Genomic DNA, 21,287 nt, shown 5'->3' on the forward strand with positions numbered 1-21,287 from the left:
CCCACTCAATATAGGCTATGACTTCATTTTTCTCCAAGCCACTTATTGTCCTTTGAAATCACACTATTGACTTCTTTGATCTCGACGCCACCCAACAGCGTGGACGGTCCGTGGAGAGCGGTCAGCAGCGCTCAGCCCCCCCCCCACCCCCGAGTCCAGTCTTTAGAACAGCGCGAGGCGCTTATTAGGCTCCCCTTGAAACATTTGCTGAATGAGTGAATGACTTTAATATCAGTGAAGCGGTAGGATTAAGTAGGCAGGATTTCCTTTTGTGGTCCCATTTTCAGCATGGTGCAGCCTCTTTTGTTAAGGGATACTTTCATAAGTATTAGTACCCGCGGTTCTCAACAGCACGGCATGTCGTAGTTTAAAGAAAGGCCCATTTCCCCTGACTCAGCCCGAGGACCAGGCCCAAGCCTGGAGATGATGAATTGGAAGAAATACGGGCTTCTTAAAAATCCGCAATATCAGTCGGGTAATAATTGGCGCTCCATCATCTTTTCTTGCAAGAACTCTAGTACTATCACTTTCTATTTTCATTTGTCTTAGGCAGAATCTTACATGATCTAAAACGGGGCGGATAAAACGATCTTTAGATGGTTTAATAAATAAATTAAAAACACGATGAAATCCTTAGATGAAGTACAAATCACTTGTCAAAAGTACAATCTCATTTGTCAAAACAGAAAAATGAAAAAGGGAGAAGACACAGAAATAAAGGGCTCCGAGCTGCCAAACTGACAGGCTGTCTTAAGTAAGAGAGTCAAAACATTCATATGTTAATTTTTTTAAGTGCTGCCTCGGGCCATCCGTATTTTACAAAGTAAGGGCTTTCCCTTCCGACTCCAGAAGTATAAGGACGGGTCAAGCGCTGGGTATTCTGACCGCCAAATCAAGTGCGGGCAATTCAGATCATAAGGAGTTTTCCCATAAAGTTCTGGGGTTTTCTTTTCTTTTTTTTTCTTTAATAAAGGCTACACCATAGGTGCTTACTTCGGGTCTGGATATTCTGGGATCCTCTAGGGGATGGAGGTGGCAAGGTCATCCGGGTGTGGATGTGCCACACTGTGCCCGGGTGGCCCCATGAGCACGATGTGGAACCCAGGCGACTCCACACGCAAGACATGTGTCCTGCTGCTTGGCCACGTTCCCGGCCCCTGTTAATGTTCTAATTCAAATCAGTGTTTTCCAAAGTGAGCAATAGTGCCCGTGGGGAAGAGAAGGGATGCAATTGGTGTACTTTTTCTGTTCACTCACTTAAAGAAGCTAAGTTTCCGAGAGGCACCCAGTAAAATGTTGATTATCCCTGAAAAGGGAGGGGAGGCGGTAATCCAAATAAATCTGGGGATCTCTGTTCTAAAAGCATATGTAAAACAAATACCATCTTTCCTACATTGGAGGTAATTCAGAAGATCCAACCCCCGTTCCCCCCCAAAAATAAAGAAACACACATCAATTTTTACCATCTAACACAATTATTCAATAGTCATCTGCTATAGAACACAGGCAAAAGAGAATTTTCCATGTAAGCTGTAGACTAGAAATAGGAAAAGTTGAATCGTGAGAAAACTGCCAAGTGGGTTAAAGATGTAACTGACGTCTGAGATTATTCTTAGTGGGGCTGGAGCGATAGCACAGCAGGTAGGGTGTTTGCCTTGCACACAGCCAACCTGGGCTCGATTCCTCCGTTCCTCTCGGAGAGCCCGGCAAGCTACCGAGAGTATCCCGCCCGCACTGCAGAGCCTGGCAAGCTCCCCGTGGCGTATTTGATATGCCAAAAATAGTAACAAGTCTCAAAATGGAAACGTTATTGGTGCCCTCTCGAGCAAATCGGTGAACAACGGGACGACAGTTCAGTGCTACAGAGTCATTGGCTATTTTAAAGTTTTCCTGTACCAGTTTCTATTCCACATTCCTCTCACTGTAACATTAATAATTCTAGATCGCGTCTGCAGAGAGCACAGGGGGACAAAGGACCTTGCCAGAGGCCCAAGTTCCAGCCCCAGCACCACACGGAATCTGGGCACTGAGCCCAGAAGTAGCCCTCAAGCACTTGGGATAGCCCCAAAACCAAAATCAATGATGAGAAGTTTTTTTTAAAAGAATTGGGGCGGGAGAGATAGCAGAGTGGGTAGAGCACATGATAGCCTTCAGCTGACTGGGGCTCAACCCCTGGTGCCACACAGAGTTCCCAGAGCCTACCCGGGGTGATCTCTGAGCTGAGAGCCAAGAGTAACCCCTGAGCATAGCTGGGTGTGGCCCCAAAACGGAAACTGTCACTGTCACTGTCATCCCGTTGTTCATCAATGTGCCGAGCGGGCACCAATAACGTCTCCATTCGTCCCTGTTGTGTGCTAGTGTAGTCTGATGGCGTATTGAGGGCTCTTTCAGGATCAGGGGAATGAGGACCGTTGCTGTTAAGCAATAATAATAATAATAATAATAATAATAATAATAATAATAATAATTCAGAGCCAAAGGGTAAGGCCTTGCATGTGACAGACCCTCGCTGACTCCCTGGCCCTCCTTGGTCTACCAAGCATCAATGGGTACTGCCCTGAAAGCCCCTAATCAGCACTGCCTGGTGTGGCCTGGAGCCTCCTCAACACCACCAGGGCGCCAGATGGCTCCCTGCACCAAAGGCCAGGAGGAGCACTGCTTCAGCGTGTCTTTGCCCGAGTTGGCTGAAAATCCACAGGCCTCCTGAGCTCTGCTAGAGAGACCACAACAGGATAACAACAACAATAACGGCCAAGTTATTTTGGGCAGGTGGGAGGGCTGGGTCACACCCACTGATGCTCAGGGGTTATCCTGCCTCTGCACTCAGAATCACTTCCGGCAATGCTCGGGGGACCAGCTGGGATGCCAGGGATGGAACCCAGGCCAGCTGTATACAAGCAAATGCCCTAGCCGCTGTACTATCTTTCCAGCCACGCAGATTTTAAAGCAGTTTCTTCACGTTATTTTATACCGCTGGATTGATGAACTTAACCACCAAATGTGTAATTTTCAATTATCGCCCATGTTTCTGGAAAGCAGAATCCAATCTAGTAATAAAACTAAATTGGAGGTGGGGGGCAGGGCAGAGATAGTATGGGTTGTAAGGCTCTTGCCCTGCATGTAGCCAATCCTGGCTCAACTCCCGGCATCACATGGGGTCCTCTGAGTACCACCAGGAGTGATTCCTGAGCACAAATCTAGGAGTAAGTCCTGAGCACTGCCAGGGATGACCCCAACCTGCCGTGCCCCCCCCCCACAACAAACAAACAAGCAAAACACTGAATTTGCTCTCAACTTTGATTGGGTGAGAATGCTGGTATCTCTGGGCTTAGACTCAAATATTTTGCGACTAAAAAATTATGTGGCCACAAATTGTTTAATGCCATTTATGTTGAAATGTCTAGAGCAGGGAAATCAACAGAATGCAGACGTCAGCTGCCAGACATACATGTAGGGGCATACAGGGCCTCCTACGAGGTATCTGGGGGCAGACGGGAAGATTCTGGAATTGCACAGTAGCTGCAGAATTTTGGATATACCAAACAAATCCTTGAACAATACGCCTTTCTATCCTTGTACCATGCCAGGGATCAACCTCAAGACCTCACATATGCAAGGCAAGTACCCCATCACTGAGATGCATTCAAGCCTCAATATACATTGAAAGGGGTGAACTTATGAAATAGATCACAATAAAGGTATTACTTAAAAATAACCTGTATCACTTCACACAACAATGTCTTCTATTAATCTGCACAAAAATCAAGTTAATATTCTGTTTAAAACTTTTTCTCTCGGGGACTGGAGCGATAGCACATCGGGTAGGGTGTTTGCCTTGCACGCGGCCAACCCGGGTTCTACTCCCAGCATCCCATATGGTCCCCTGAGCACTGCCAGGAGTAATTCCTGAGTGCAGAGCCAGGAGTAACCCCTGTGCGTCGCCGGGTGTGACCCAAAAAGGAAAAAAAAAAAACAAAACCTTTTTCTCTCATAAATTTTGTAAATCTATGGCTTGAGATACCACTTGTCTTCTAGCACCAGATTAATTGGGGGGGAAAAAAACTAGCAAACTCCTGTCAGCAGCTTGGAAAGTTGAGAAAACACATCAACATTCTTAGCTGAATGGGTTATTTTATTCATGGGCATGTGCTGATACTATCAATTTATTATAAGTATAATCCACAGAATAATTTTGGATAATTATCCCAGCCTATAGCTCATTCAAAAGATATGATAAAATGTCAGTATCATAAAATTCTACTAAGAACACCAGGGCTTAGATCATGGCTTGTTTGGGCATGTTAGAACTGATAAAACAGAACAAAAGTCAAATAAAGGCAAAATTCCTTCCCTCGTCTCTTCCTCTCTCCCTTCTTCTCTTCTTCCTTCCTTTCTTCCTCTTTCCCTCCCTTCCTTCTTCCCTTCTTCCTTCCCTTCCTTCCTTCCTTCCTTCCTTCCTTCCTTCCTTCCTTCCTTCCTTCCTTCCTTCCTTCCTTCTTTCCTCCCTCCTACACTCCCTCCCTCCCTCCCTCCCTCTCCCTCATGTCTGGCAGTGCTCACAGCTACTCCCAGTTCAATGCTCAGGGGACCATGTACTGTGGGACCAAACCCAGGGCTCCCACATGCAAAGCGTGAGCTCCAACCCTTTGACATCTTCCTGACCCCACAAAATTAATCTTTAGAACAGTAAATGTTAATACAGCTCATCTATGACTAAGAACTAAAAACAAAACAAAAATCCCATGCACATTTTTTTTTCTCAACCAAGTAGGCAGAAAGGTTTTTCTTATAATCAACAATTTTAAAACATAAGCAGAAAAAGTTTTTAAATTCCAATCCAAAAATACAGCGACTATTCTGTGTGTCAAAATCAGTTCCAACTTAATAAGGAATCTTTTTTAAAAAAGAAAAACTATTTCATGAGACACAGTGATATTTTAATGACAAGTCACAATTTTCATATTTGAAAATTCAAAACTCCTGTCACTATCACTGTCATCCTGTTGCTCATCGATTTTCTCGAGCGGGCACCAGTAACGTCTCCGCTGTGAGACTTGTTACTGTTTTTGGCATATTGAATACACTCTTGGTAGCTTGCCAGGCTCTCTGAGAGGTGCGGAGGAATCGAACCCAGGTTGGCTGCGTGGAAGGCAACTGCCATACCGCTGTGCTATCGCTCCAGCCAAAACTCTTGATTATAGAAATTTCCATCTTCTCATCATAGCTAGTCATTTGTAAATGAGTTTTAATTATTATAGTAGTGAAATCAAATCTCATATCATTTATTGTTTATTTGAAGTATTCCTTATTATGTTGTAAGATTATTTCCCTTTCATTAATTTCAAAACAATCTCTGATATTCTTAGGTACCCACTTTTTCACATAAATTTCACATTAACCATATTAAATTCCAAAAAATACTTCGTTAACACTTTACTGCTTTCATTGCACATGGCTCTATGTTTAAAAATGTGTGGTCAAAATATGATGGTCACTTATTAACTGCATTGCAAACCATGATACCCAAAAGGAGAGAGAGAGTAAGAGGGAATGCCCTGCCACAGAGGCGGTGGGGGTGGGGGGTGGGAGTGGGGGATGGGGCAGGGGTGGCAGGAGGGATATTGAGAACATTGGTGGTGCAGAATGGGCACTGGTGGAGGTATGGGTGATTGATCACTGTATGACTGAAACGTAATCACGAAAGTTTGTAAGTCTGTAACTGTACTTCATGGTGCTTCATTAAAAATTTTTAAAATATTTGTGGTCAAAGGGCCAGAGAGAATACACAGGCAGGGCGCATGCCTTGCACTCTGCCAACCTGAATTTGACCCATGCCTGACAGCCCATATGGGTCCCCGGCCATGCCAGGTGTGATGCCTGAGCACAAAGCCAGGAGCCCTGAGCACATTCAGGTGTGGCCTCAAAACCAAAACCAGGAAAAAATAATAATGAAAGATGATAAAACTTTTACCTGAAAAAGCTTAGAGTATAATTCAAAATAACAAAACACGTTTCATTGAGTCAGAATGCCAAGTCTGAAGTATTCAAGAGCTACAAAATTAAATAACAACAACAACAAAATAAAAGCTACTAAAACACAAGATAACAAATCTATCCAGGCATTAATACAAAACTTTAGAAACTAGGTGGGGGGGGGTGTTTGTTTTGCTTTTGTGTTTAAGCCCCAGTGATGTTCAGGGCTTACTTCTGACTCTGCACTCAGGAATCACTCCTGGTGGTGCTTGGGGGACCATGTGGGATGCTGGGGATTAAACCTGGGTTGGCCACTTGCAATGCAAACGCCCTCCCGGCTGTACTATCATTCCAGCCCTAGAGAGTAGAGTTTCGGAGAAAGGGAAGGAGTTCAGCGGTAGGATAAATGCCCACCATGTGCAGAATAGTTTGATCCGAGTTTGATCCTTGGCACCACGTGGTCCCTGGAACATGTCCCTCCCCCCAGCCCCATGTCCCCCATATCCCTCCCCAGGCACATGTCCCCTCCCCTGCCCAGGCAACCTCAGCTGTAGCAATTAATCAACCAGCCTACTATCACTGGGTTGAGAACCACTAGGAGTGACCCCCAGGGTCTACTTCAAGCACCAATGGGGGTCACTGTCGCTGTCATCCTGTTGCTCATCGATTTGCTCGAGCGGGCACCAGTAACATCTCCATTTTGAGGAGCTGGAGTGATAGTACAGTGGGTAGGGCGTTTGCCTTGCACGCGGCTGACCCGGGTTCAATTCCCAGCATCCCATATGGTCCCCCGAGCACCAGCAGGGGTAATTCCTGAGTGCAGAGCCAGGAGTGACCCTTGTGCATCGCCAGGTGTGACCCCCCCCCAAAAAAAATAAAACCAACAAACTTCTCCATTTTGAGACTTGTTGTTACTGTTTTCGGCATATTGAATATTCCACGGGTAGCTTGCCAGGCTCTGCCGTGGGCACCAATTGGGGTAGTTCCTATAATAATTATTTTCAAGAAGCAAATTTTAACATAAAGGTAGTATCAACTTCAATTCAAATTTAAGTCTAAAAACTACCCAGAAATACATCCAACAGTTTGAAAGATTCCAGATGTATCTAAGCCCATTTGTCAATATCTTCCTTTACAATCCCCCCTTGAAATAAAAATTCTAATGCAAACCAGGATTTGGTAAAGATACAAACATCAAATGATCTGTTTCTGAATGAGAGGCTACATCTTTTTCTTTTAAAACTCAGATTCTAAAAAATACTATTAAATATTTATCAGAATAATGGCAATGTACTCGAGTTTTATCAAAATCATCGATGAATTATGCACTCTAGTAAAATATCCTTAAATCCTATAGTCCAGCACTAGAGAGATACTCTGGGGATGCGGGGACTTGCCTCCCATACAGCCTAGCCCCATATTTGGTCTCACAAGGACTCTCAGGGGTGACTCCTGAGCACTGCCAGGTATGGTCCTAAAACCCCATAAACAAACACTGAAGTTTCAAGCCGCAAAAGCTTTCTAGATGTGGTGTGGGCAGGAACATTTGTGAGTATGCAAGCGAAAAAGTTTGCTTTAGGAGTTTTATATTCCCACTCCAAAGATACCAACCTTTTTTTTCTCCCTCCCTCCTTTCTTTCCTTTTCTTCCTTCCTTCCTTTTTTTATTACTATTTTTTTAGTGGTGTGGGAATTAGGATAGAGAAGGGACCACTATGACAATAATAGAAATGGTCACTCTGGACAAGAACTGAGTGTTGAAAGTAGGTATACATGATAGCCTTTCAGTATCTTTATTGCAAACCACAATTCCCAAAAGGAAAGAGAGAGAGAGAGAGAGAGAGAGAGAGAGAGAGAGAGGCAGACAGACAGAGAAAAGTGCCTGATATAGTGGGGTGGGAGGGAAACTGGGGACATTGGTGGTGGAAAATGTGCACTGGTGAAGGGATGGGTGTTGGAACATTATATGACTAAAACCAAATCATGAATGACTTTGTAATTGTATGCCTCACTGTGATTCAATAGCACTGCCAGGTATGGTCCTAAAACCCCATAAACAAACACTAAAGTTTCAAGCCGCAAAAGCTTTCTAGATATGGTATGGGCAGGAACATTTGTGAGTATGCAAGTGAACAAGTTTGCTTTAGGAGTTTTATATTCCCAACCACAGCACTGTCGTCCTGTTGTTCATCGATTTGCTTGAGCGGGCACCAGTAACGTCTCTATTGTGAGACTTGTTGTTACTGTTTTTGGCATATCGAATATGCCACGGGGAGCTTGCCAGGCTCTGCCGTGCGGGCGGGATACTCTCAGTAGCTTGCCGGGCTCTTCGGGAAGGACGGAGGACTCGAACCTGGGTCGGCAGCATGCAAGGCAAACGCCCTACCCGCTGAGCTATCGCTCCAGTCCGTGACTCAATAAAAAATAAAAAATAAATAAAATAAAGACCACTGACCTCGAAGATATGCTGACACAGATAACCCCTGCCCGCTCCAGGCCTGAGCTTTGTCTGTCCAACAAAGCTCCAAGTGAAAGTGCTGAGCAAAAATCTGAGAACTGCCAGGTTTTTCTTGAGTTGATCCGTCCTGTACGAGCCAGAGGTGGGTGCGGGAGGCCAACAGCAGGACAGGATAAACTTCCACCGGGGTGAATGCAAAGATGCAAGAATTGCCAGATTTTAAATCGTGAAGGCATCTTGAAACACCTGACAGGCATCCCTTGAAAGAGCAAAGCTAGGGGGCAAGGGGGTTCCAACGGAGGCAAGTTCAAGGACACACCACTAGAGGGGGCTGCTGAGAGAGGCTGCAGGAGACAGATTTGGAACTCCCCTCACATCAAGAAGCTCCATGGAGATAGAGACCACCACAATATCCATGCACAGGCTTAGAAGAGAGTGGGCATGCGGACACCTGGCGATGCTGACTGGAGAAACTGCGGCAGCAACAGCGAGTGAACGACAAGGGACACTCCACCCTTTCCATCCCCTTCCTTCAAATACAGGGGAAGAGTGGAATACAGGCAAGCGAAGGGAAAAAAGACGTTTTCCCAGTGACGCCTCCCCACTGGGTGTGGGAGGGGAGCAATGTTTTTAATTAGTTATACTGGAGTTTAAAATTGGACTAGAATGACTTTAAACACCATTTCCCACCCCCCTCCCCCAAAAATACAGGAAGTTATGAAATCTGGAATCTGATGGGAAACAGGGCTTTGGTGAACTGTGGCTAAAGGAAGTGACACAGAAAATAAAGATAAATCCGGGCTGGAGCGATAGCACAGCGGGTAGGGCATTTGCCTTGCTCGCGGCCGACCCGGGTTCGATTCCCAGCATCCCATAAGGTCCCTCCAAACACCACCAGGAGTAATTCCTGAGTGCAGAGCCAGGAGTAACCCCTGAGCATCACCCGGTGTGACCCAAAAAGCAAAATAAATAATAAATGAATAAAGACAAATCATGTCTGTGTCTTCATAAGAATCGGGAGAAGGTCAGAGGTGAGTTTCCTGTACCAGCCCCCTGGATCCTGATTACATTCAAGTCTATTTTAGGGGTTTTTCTTGGATGATGCCTACCTCTCCGTTTTCTATAAGAAAGGCTTTTGCTTCTCTATGAAGAAAAACAGAGCAAATTAAAAAATGGTGGGACTGGAGCAATAGTACAGCGGGTAGGGCCTTGCCTTGCCCTTGGTCGATCTGGGTTTGATCCCCAGCATCCCATTCGGTCCCTCCCAGCACCGCCAGAAGTAATTTCCTGAGTGCAAAACCAGGGGTAACCCCTGTGCATCGCCGACTGTGACCCAGAAAGGAAAAATAAATTTAAAAAAAACTAAAAAAAAAGAAAAGAAAAGACAAGAAAAGAAAGCGGTTCTATTCTTTCAGTCTTCAACTATTCACTTCAGAAGGGAGGAAAATTCCTCAGACTTGTATCATCTTCAGAACAACATCTAAAGCGTCCTCCCTGAGTATCACGGGTTTTACATTATCTCTGCTTTTTCCCTTATCCCTAAGCTCATCCCCTATTATCACTTCGTTTTCAATACGAGAAGAGATGATACTTAGCCAGAGTTGAGCCCCCCTGGGATTTTCCCGAGCTACAATATTCCTGACTGCTGTAATGCCCTCTTCCAGAACAGAAGGAAGCAATACAACTTGGAAGCCATTTATATTAAGCCAAATTTAAGCTCGCAAAAAAAGAACGTGAAATGACCTGACATTGTGGTCTTTTACAGACTTCACACCAGATGCTTTCCATTTTATAGACTCCCCCCCAAACTTCAATTTCTAACTGCATTTCTGCACCTCTGTGTCCAACGATCGTATATTACCAGCAGAACTATAAAACATCACAGGTTTCTATTTTCTGGTTACTGACTCAGGTTTACAACTCTGCTTTCTCTCATTTGGGGAGAAAACTATTTTCGTCAGCTGTCTCCCTAAAACATAATTATTCGGGGGAATTCTGCATGTAGGAAAAATGACAATAGCACAATAAGCTAGACCTAGATGATCAGAACAGAAGCTATTTTTTTTTAGTTTTAAAATTTAAAAAATATATGTAAATTCTAGAAATTGTCAATCCCCCCAAGTTTACAACAGCAATCAAATAGTCTGCTATAATTATTCAGGGGTAGATTCAGCCACAGGTATTAGATAACTAAAAATAACGATGGCCTAATTCAAAGAAGAAAAGTTTCGTTTTCTCTGATATAAACAAAATTCTAGATCCAGAGTTCAAGGCTGAGAGAACTCCATGCATAAGCTCATTCTCATTTCTTCGCTCTGTCTCTGATATAAAGATTTCATCTATAGGAGTTACAACCCCATGCCGCCCAGGGAGGGGAAAGGATTTTCTCTCTCAACCCTCTCTTTCTACACGGGAGATAGCAGCGGCAGCAGAGGCACCCACGTGACGTCCACCATCTTCTAGAACTCACAACCCAGAGGTATGAGTTTGCAGTGACCTGGCGCGCAAGAGATCATGGGATGGGGGTGTTACCGGCAAGCTCTCCACCCAGATGAGATCCGGAGCAGCCGCACAGGAAAACGGCCCCACTGCTCCTTAAAGACCATGATCCGGGAGGTCTACTAACCCATTTTGGCACACAGAGGCTTCTTATAGAAATGCATCTAGACTCTGAACTGAGCTAAAATATCAGAAATCCAAAACTCTGAGAGCTCATATAATCTTCATTCTCAGCAATGGAAAACAAATTATCAAATGATGCCTTTTCAGCAGGTTTGATTGTTGGGGGAAAATTCCAATTAATAATAGTGAGTTCTCTGTTGAAATATTGAGAGTATTCAAAGTATAGAGAGAATAAAGTGAAGATGATTAGCCACTCAGGTGGGGGGATGGATGTGGGGGGGTATACTGGGGTTCTTGGTGGTGGAACATGTGCACTGGTGAAGGGATGGGGGTTTGATCATTATATGACTGAGACTTAAACCTGAAAGCTTTATAACTTTTGTCATGGTGATTCAATAAAATAAAAATTTAAAAATTAAAAAAAAAGATTTGAACTATACTCTGAACAGCTGTGTTAAAGCACCAGTCAAAATATCTGCATTCTATTCAGTAAGAAAAGAGTACAGCACAGCTCTCCCTATAAAGGTATGTCTGAGAAGCTGGACTTGACCGTTCTGATTATGTCCCACTGTCGAGAATTTAGGTTTTTTTTGTTTTGGTTTTGTTTTGTTTGTTTGTTTGTGTGCTTTTTAGGTCACACCCAGCGATGTTCAGGGGTTACTCCTGGCTCTGCACTCAGGAATTACGCCTGGTGGTGCTCGGGGGACCATATGGGACGCCGAGAACTGAACCTGGGTTGGCCGCATGCAAGGCAAACGCCTGCTGGACTGTCACTCCGGCCCTAGAATTTAGTTTTATGAATGTGCTCTGGTTGTGAGTTGGGAAACATAGCCTTGACTCTGGGTGTCTCCAAATGTCCAGTTAATAATGGCAGTTCCCTGCTAAAGAAGAAAAGGAAGTGAGTACTTGGGGAACAGAGAGGCATTTCCACCATGGCAAGGAGTATATTTCACTTTTTCTTAATTCCAGGACTCCAGTACTGACCTCAAGCAAGTCAATTTACATTTGCTCACTCCTAGAATTTTTTTCTTTTTGGGGTCACACCCGGTGATGCTCAGGGGTTCCTCCTGGCTCTGCACTCAGGAATCACTCCTAGTGGTGCTGGGGGAACCATATGGGATGCTGGGAATCAAACCCGGGTCGGCCGTGTGCAAGGCAAATGCCCTACCCGCTGTGCTATCACTCCAGCCCCTCACTCCTTACTTTCGAATGAAGAATATCAATTCTAGGGGCTGGAGAGATAGCTCGCTGGGCTGAGAGAGCATCTGCATGCAGGAGACCCAGGCCCAGTACCTGGCACCACCTGGTTCCCCAGAAGGTGCTGGGAGTTAGCCAGGAATGGTCCTTCAGCATCACCAAGTGTGGCCCAGAGACCCTCCCCCAACCCAAAATAATAATACTGTTTTATACTCTTGGAAGTTGCTATATAAAGTGATGGGGGTATTAGGTGTTAATACTGATGGCCATTTTGCAGTATAAAAGTGTATATAAAGAGCTGGAGCGATAGCACAGTGGGTAGGGCATTTGCCTTGCACACGGCTGACCCAGGTTCGATTCCCAGCATCCCATATGGTCCCCTGGGCACCACCAGGAGTAATTCCTGAGTAAAGAGCCAGGAGTTACCCCTGTGCATCGCCGGGAGTGACCCAAAAAGCAAAAAAAAATCCCCAAAAAAGTGTATATTAAATCATTACTGAGCCCAAATGTGGGATCCACTGCTTGCCAATATTAAAGAGCAAAGACTTGGTGAGAGAAAAGCAAGTTTAGTTTGTTGATGGCAACCAGGGTGGACTTGGCCCCCCATATCGGCCAGAAGAAGCCTTTCTTAGAGAACTGGAAGCACATTTTTAGGAAAGGCTGGCTGCAGACCACGGGGTGCCAAGGTGATCAATCAGTTCTCTCAGGGACCGCCCTCCTGAGCTCATTAATCCCTCTTACCCACCAACATACGGAAAAGGGCTCTGAGTAAGGATTTACCAATTAAGGTTTTTCTTCTTCCCTTGGGAGGACCAGTAAGGACAAATGCCCTGCCCTGAAGATTCTGCTGATCTTCTGTTTGCTTTGCTTGGTGTGAGGGGTGTTTGGTTCGGTTTGGTTTCTAGTCCACACTCAGAAATGCTCACGGTTTACTCCTGGCTCTATACTCAGGGTCATTCTGGCGCTACTCAGAGGACCATCAGAGGCGCCAGGGATCAAACCGGAATTGGCCACACACAAGGCAAATGCCTCACCCCCTGAACTATCTCTCTAGCCTCAAGACTTCGCTGGTTTTAGAATCTGAATTCAGCTCTACAGTTTGTTTTGCACCAGTTGCACACCTGACTCTTCTATAATGCTGGATTCAGTTATATCCCGAGAAAGCTGAGGCAACAAAGAGTTGACGGGTAGGGGGCGGGGGGGGAGGGGGAAATGCCGGTTGTACTGAGGACGCTGACAAACTCTTAACTTAGAGATGGCGGAAAGTTACTCAGGATTTGAGTCATGAAGGGAAATAGGACAATGTTGACTTGATTATCATAGTTCTTCCCCCCCCCCCTTGAACTCCATCTGTGTTGCATGTCCAGGCATCTAAAAATCCCACGGTGAAGTGCTCATAAAGTATAAACAGTATATCACACACAAGTCATCTAAGAAAGTGCAGTGCGCACCGAGGAAGGGAAATGTGACCAGCAACGAGCGGTGCAGTGTACGAGGAATCCAGCGCGGCCACATTTACATCGCTAATTTGCTCATATAAATGCATTAAACCAGATGGCTAGGGAGACGAGCACGCTGAGTATCCTCGTGGGTCAGCACCCACATCGCCTGCACTTTCTGGGTGCCCAGGCTCTGGCTGTACCCACCCCAATCCATCATTAGTTGCTAAGAATAAACCCCCTCATTATTATTTCCACCCCCCCCTGCTCGCTATAATCAGCATTCTTGCGCCCAATAAACCTACGCCAACGTTTTCTATAACCTAACTAAGTCATCTCTGAGGAAGGTGTGAAGTTGCAACTAGTTAGTTACCTTCAGACACATTAAAAAGGCTATTTTGAAGAGGGGCCCTTTATCTGTGAGAAAAAAATAACACCCCCTTATCCAATCATAGAAATCATGTATTTTTCTAATATGAAGCCTATCCTATCGTATTAAAGACTAATAACTGGAATTCTTGAAAATTTAATAAAAATAACAAAAAAAAACCCACAATGCTTTCGTTCATTGAATTTGAATACTGATTTTTCAATTATCATAGTAATAATTCGGTCCTTATTGATCTGGCGTCTAACACCAAGCAGACACATCATGTGAGCCCATTCAGTCAGGCAGCTGCAATGGCAATTTGTTTCCAGATTCACAATATACTGTTGAATATGGTCATTTTCCTCTATCTCAAGTGCCATCAATTAATGGATCCTCAATTAGTCTTCAGCGTGAAACTGTCATATTAGGAATTATAAGTAGACAAGCCTATATAAAATAAAGACACGCTCCAGGCACTCGCGCGCTTAGAATTTTTATGGTAGCCTAAAATGAAAGAAATCTGAAAGATCTCATAAAACATCTGCTTATTTTAGACACAGACGGTGCAAAGTCAAAAATGCTATAAAAATGAGATCGTGTCGCCAACGGAAATCTTCCTCCAAAAAACCGGAGCCTGACTCGGGGGCAAAGAACACAGTGCTCTCTGAATCTCTGAATGAATCCGAAATGGCATGAACCCGCCAAGCCCGCAGTCTGTCTCCGAATGGTGCAGAGATTCAAGGGACAGTATCTTCAGGTTAGAATCCAACTAGAAGAGCCTCAGGTTGCAATCCCAGAACTACACCATCTATCCAAGTGTTGGCAAAGCTATTTAAATGAGCAAATCCCCTGGGAAATAAAAAAAAAACAGACAAGACGAGCATCAGGAAAGGTGTTGTGTAGTAGACTCAGAAAAAGCGTGGCAGAACTCTCTCCCTTGTGGCTGCCTCCTCCCACTCTGTGAGTCCTCGTGTGTCCCACTATGCAGAAAGATTGATCTCTACGATGCCACGTTGATGGTAATGATGCTGGGATTTGCTCTTAAATCAAGTGAGAGACAAAAAAGGCTAGCCAGTCCGTGCCTCTTACCCCTCCTTTACTCCAGACTAGCCCTTCTTCTCTTTCTCCACATTGATGTTGGGAGGCCATCGGGTTGGGAGGCCATTGGGTGATTTCAGGAAGCCGTAAAAATTAATGAAAATGAGAAAGGTCTGGGAGTTGCTCAAACTGAGGATGCCAAATAAAAGCCAAAAAAAAACCCATCGAGAGATCAGCAGCAGGAACTGGGGCCCTGAGGAGACTGAAGGGAGAAGACCAAGACCCAACACCCTCTGCCCGTGACTCGGGATGCTCTGATGAGGGGTTCTTACTTGCACAGTTAGTCTCGAGCAGGCGTATCCGACCAGTCTGGAGAAGCAAGGCCGGCACGCTCAAGCTGGAGTCCCCCACACGTTCCGACCCGCTCTAGAGTCACCCCCACATCCGAGTGCAGGATGCCTGACCTCCTTCCTGTACCTTAGGGAACTTTCTCCACTCACTTGAGAAACCCACGTTCTTTCTTGATGATGTTTCTTTTTCCTCTCTTTTCTCTCCATATTTATTTAATAAAACTATACTTGGTGCTGGTCTTTGTTTGGGGGTGGGGGCAACACCCTGTGGTACAGAAGACTCTCCTAGCTCTGAGTTCAGGGATTCTGGTGGTGCTCAGGAGACCCTGTGTGATACCAGGGATCGAACCAGGGTCAGCCGCATGCCAGGCAAGCACCCAAACTCCCATACTACCCCCAAGGCCCCCAATAAATCTATTAGGCTTTACTTTCTTCTCCTGAGATTCTTTTCTACAACAACAGATGAGGAGCTGGAGTGATAGCGCAGCAGGGAGGGCGCTTGCCTTGACGCAGGTGGCAACCTAAGTTTCACCCTAGCAACCCAGAGGTCTACCTGAGCCCCCAGGAGTGATCCCTGAGTCAGAGGCTGTAGGAAGTTCTGAGCACAGCCACTGTGGCCCCAAAACAAACAAACAAAAAGACTAGACAACACACTTAGACAAGAACCTGGGTAGAGACCAGAACTGACTTTTTCTTTTCGTGCATAGAACATAACCAGTGAGTGGCTCCCCCAAAATTGGGGTTGCAGTGACCTGCTCCCATCCCCCACAGATCAAGCAGGTCTCGGAGGAAGCTTGGCGGCTGCCTTTGTGAGGCTGGTAGAACTTAAATTTTAATTTTCATGCCAGGCAGGTTCTCCTGCGGATTCACCAGCCCCACCACACCCACATTTCATCAGGAAAGGTGTTGTGTGGCAGACTCGGCTAAAGCGTGGCAGGACTCTCTCCTTTGTGGCTGCCTCCTCCCACTCTGTGAGCCCCCCTGTGACCCACTACGCAGAAGAATTTAACTCTAGATGCCACGTTGATGGTAATGATGCTAGGATTTGCTCTTAAATCAAGTGAGAGGCAAAAAAGACTCATCAACTATCTACCTTTTATTGTTAGATTCATCCTCCATGGTACAACCAAAACACTCCAATTATGATTTTAAGAAACAGGCATTTATTCTTTCTCTAGCTGTAACTTAATTAACTAATTCCACTTAAGTCCTTCGCTTAGCCTTCTTTCTCTGACAAGTACATCTCCTCAGTAAGACTAAAAACCTCAAGACTGACTTACTTGTATGGCCCAAAATCCCTGGCCACAGAAAACTGGACCAGGGTAGGACATCGGACCAAGTTAGGGTTCCAAACTAACCCTTTTCTACAAAGTTTGAACTATTGTGGACTTAGAACCTAAGACTTTCATGGTAGATTGTAGCACTGTCGCACTGTCGTCCCATTATTCATCGATTTGCGAGCAGGCACCAGTAAGGTCTCCACTGTGAGACTTGTTACTGTTTTTGGCATATCGAATACACCATGGGTAGCTTGCCAGGCTTAGCTGTGCGAGTGGGATACTCTCAGTAGCTTGTCAGGCTCTCCAAGAGGGATGGAGGAATCGAAACTGGGTCGCCCGAATGCAAGGCAAACGCCCTACCCGCTGTGCTATTGATCCAGTCCATGGTGGATTAAATATCCTTTATATCTATACACCAAAACAAAGGAAGCTGGTCCTCAGGAAAAAAAAAAGATGCATGATGATCAGCTTACAAGAGAAGAAAGCAAAAATAAGAATGTGATAGATGGAATAATAGATCCCAAGGATATCCAGGTCCCTATCTCTGGAACTTGTAAATCTTGTATGTGAAAAATCCTTTGCAAAGGTGAACAAGTTAAGACTTGTGGTAAGGGAGCAATAAACGGACAAAAGGCAGCAGAACTGGAGAGTTGGTCCACAGAATTGAGTTTGGGCGTGACGGATGGTGAGGGTGACCTTGGGGACACTGGTGGGAGGAAGTAAGGTCTTTGGTGGTGAACGTGGTATTAGAATGACACATGCATGAAACAATCATGAACCGTATTATAAATCAAAATTCCTCAGTAAAATACAGAATGAAAGAAAGGATTAAAAGAAAGAAAAGGGGGGGGGAAACAAAGAAACATCTTTAGATGGAGAGAGTATCCTGAATTATCCAAGTAGGCTCTCAATAAAATTACAAATGCTCTGATATGGGCGAAGCCTAGGGAGATTTTAGTATTCAAGGTAATGTAATTACTGAAGCAAGGAGCCACGCAGCTTTGAAGCTGGAGGAAGGGCCATAAGACAGGAAACGCAAGAAATGTCGCTCCAGAAGATGGAAAAAGCAGGAAAACAAATTCTTCCCTGGAGCTTCTGACAGCACCTTGATTTGAGCACAGCAGGTTTGATTTAGTTCATGGGCGCCTCCACAACTTTAATACACATCCATGTTGATTAAGCCACTAAGCACAGGGTCATTTGTAACAGCAGCAAAAGGAAACTAATCATTTAAAAAAAGAAAACGGAGATTACTTTCTGATTTCTATTTCATTTCCTTCATGTGGCCGAGCTGATATATCAGGCCACTGGATTCCACAAGGTACCAGTGGAACCTTGCAATAAATTCAGTGTTTTCTTAGGTTAACCAGAGATGTGAAATAAGTCCAATGAACTGAAAGCGTAAGAAGCTATGTAACCCAAACATGAAAGCTTGTAACTATCTCACGGTGATTCAATAAAATAAAAAAAAATTTTTTTAAGAAACAAAAAGCTATGCAGGGCCAGAGTGATAGTACAATGGGTAGGGCGTTTCCTTGTGTGCACCCAATCTGGGTTTGATCTCCGGCATTCTATCTGGTCCCCGGAGCACCACTAAGAGTTATCCCCTGACCGCTTGGGGTCCTGGTTGTCACGCCCACAATCTGCCTCTGGGTACCATCTCAGTGAATCAACGGCCTTGATCCAGAGACACAGCAGTGAATCCCAGAAGACAGCAGCTCACCAGAGACCTCTCCAGACCCCGTACTGAGCCTTGGGGCACCTCAGATGGAGCAGGTGTGGCCTTTCCGCCCACTCCAGATGAAACCCCAGTGGCCACGAGCTTCCAGAAGAAAAGCCCAGGTCTGTGGGTTCGGGGACTGAGATTCCAGGCCACATGACAGCAGCGGAGATGGGATGGGATGTCCCTTCCCATCTCCCCACCCGCTTGGGGTCCTGGCTGTCACGCCCACGATCTGCCTCCGGGTGCCTTCTTGGCGCATCAACAGCCTTGAACCAGAGACTCCCAAATGAATCTCAAAACGGATTAGCTCCCTACAGAGATGTCTCTGGACCCCAACCATTTACAATTTTGTAATGCAGAAGCGCGTGACCTCTCATGATATTCATAATAAGCAATAGAAAATAAATTATCTTTAAAAAAAAAGAAAATAAATTATCTAGCATCTGTCTGTGACATCTGAGCCCGAGAGTGCACTCGCCCTTCAGAATCTTTTTTTTTTTTGCTGACTTTAAAATGTTTATTCTTTAAAAAATTAGTTGCTTTTTATACAGCTATACAAAGTTCTTAATGTTTCTTTGGCAATGGAATATAATGGAATTTTACAACTATATAAAAAAGTTACCTTTGCCTAAGAAACAGTATTTACTGTGTGTACATAGTGGACCGACAAAATTCTCTACCATCCAGCACCCTAATTGACGAAACAAGCTACCTCAAAAGGGATATTACAGGATTTCCAAAAAGAAGGACAGTCACCCGCACACGCTCGCACACAGACACGCACACAGGCAGGCACGAATGGTGGTGGAAAAAGTCAAAATAATGGTGGTGGGAAGATGTAATGGTGGTGGGATTGGTGTCAAAATATTGAATGTAATCAATTAATATGAACAACCTTATGAAAAAAATATAAATTTAAAATTAAAATTAAAAAGAAAAAGTTATCCCCTGAGTGAAGACTCAGGAGTAACCCTTGAGCTTCACCAGGTGCAGAGCAAAAACAAAACAAAAAGCTGTGCAATGTAATTTGAAGAGAACCATAGCTCATTATCTCTCTTCTCCCCCACACACAAAAACCACACCTGTATCTTCCCCCCACAAGATCACAGCACCCCAGCTTTCTACCACGGCAGCTATCCCCACATCCCTTCGAGCTCTAGGTTTGGGCTCCAGAAAGCCTTGAGAATACCTTAACCATAAAGTAAAATTCCCCAAGGTAACAGCCACAGTCGAAACATCAGCAAGAATGCAACGAGATCTCTTTCAGGTTTTATATTTGGCCCTACAGAAATGGAACAGAGGACACTGATGAGACTGGAACCATAAAAACAGCCTCTCAAAGGACTAACTTCCACGAGGTGGTGATGGTACAATAAACTCTCTGTACAGTCCGTCTTTGTCCTCGGCTCTTGCCACACAACTCCAGATATACTTGGTACCCCTGGAGGAGTATCTTATTTTTGGTTTGGGGGGCATATTTGGCAGTACTCAGGCTTACTCCTGACTCTGTGCTCAGGGATCACTCTTGGTGGGACTCAGTGGACCATAAGCGGTGCTGGGGAGCGAACCAGGGCTGGCTCACGTGCAAGGCAGGTGCCTTAACCCGGGTACTATCTCTCTGACCCTGAAGTAGCATCTTGTATAAGCTATTGAATCACTGGTCATTGAATAACTTCCGGCCACCCAGCAATAGCTTCAGCATGGGGGCCTGCCTGGTGCCAGCAAGATCAAGGCTGGCATGGTGGACGAGAACTTCCATCCCTGTCCTTTCGCTTCTTAAGGAGAGGGACGGGGCTGCTGGGTGAGCTCAATCAATCGTAACTATATATTGGAGAGTTCATTCAAATTTCAAAACATCTCCTAGAACATCTGGGTTGGTGGACTCACTCGAGCACTGGGAAGGCTTAGCTTCCAGAGAAGGCAAGGAGGCTCAGCATCCCTGCCCCTACTCTCACTTACTCTCATCTCCTATAGGGTGTTTCCCTATACATGTGAGCATCTGTAGCAAGGCATCAAACCTGAGGAGGGGAACGCAGGGACCTCCACTTGACCGCTGGGTGGCCGGAAGGACAAGTGACACATTGGGAATAGCAAGCCCCAGCCCATGGGGCCTGCACTCACTCGGGGACCAGTCAAAAACTAAAGCAGACTGTAGGCCAGAGAGCCAGAGAGGTAGCACAGGAGGTAGGGCGCTGAATGCTTTCACCTTGCATGCATCCAGCTGACGTCTGATCCCCGGCACCGCATATGGTCCCCAGAGCCCCGCCAGGAGTGATCTCTGAGCACAGAGCCAAGAGTAAAATCTGAGCAGGACTGGATATGGCCCAATCCCCCGAGTGTTCACTCGGGGCACGCCAGAGGGGGGTGGGTAAGAGCCCTCCCCGCCCCAGGGACCCAGCCCGGGCAGCCAAACTCTACTACCCAACCGCTGCCACGTTCCAGGCCGCTTTCTTCCACACGCTCAGGTCGAGTCTTATTCCTGGACCACGCGACCACAACACATCATAAGACACTTGTACCCATTTTCCATAAAATCATAGAGGGATATATATATATATATATGCCTCTCAGAGAGCCCAGCAAGCTACCAAGAGTACCCCGCCTACACGGTAGAGCCTGGCAAGCTCCCTGTGGCCTATTCAATATGCCAAATACAGTAACAACAACAGGTCTCATTCCCCTGACCCTAAAAGAGCCTCCAATCACTGGGATTGACAAGTAAGGAGAGGCTGCTAAAATCTCAGAGCTGGGATGAATGGAGACCTTATTGGTGCCTGCTCGAGTAAATCAATGAACAATGGGATGACAGTAATACATATAATAAATTAATATTCCACT

General features: G+C 45.4%; 1 protein-coding gene across 1 annotated transcript in view; it reads right to left on the minus strand.

Annotated features, from left to right (window-relative positions):
• Positions 1-21,287, minus strand: part of TTC28 (tetratricopeptide repeat domain 28) — a 724,018-nt gene that overhangs the window by 513,189 nt on the left and 189,542 nt on the right. The gene's annotated exons all lie outside the window — the stretch shown is intronic.

Source organism: Sorex araneus, chromosome 9, assembly GCF_027595985.1.
Source record: "Sorex araneus isolate mSorAra2 chromosome 9, mSorAra2.pri, whole genome shotgun sequence".
Lineage (NCBI taxonomy): Eukaryota > Metazoa > Chordata > Mammalia > Eulipotyphla > Soricidae > Sorex > Sorex araneus.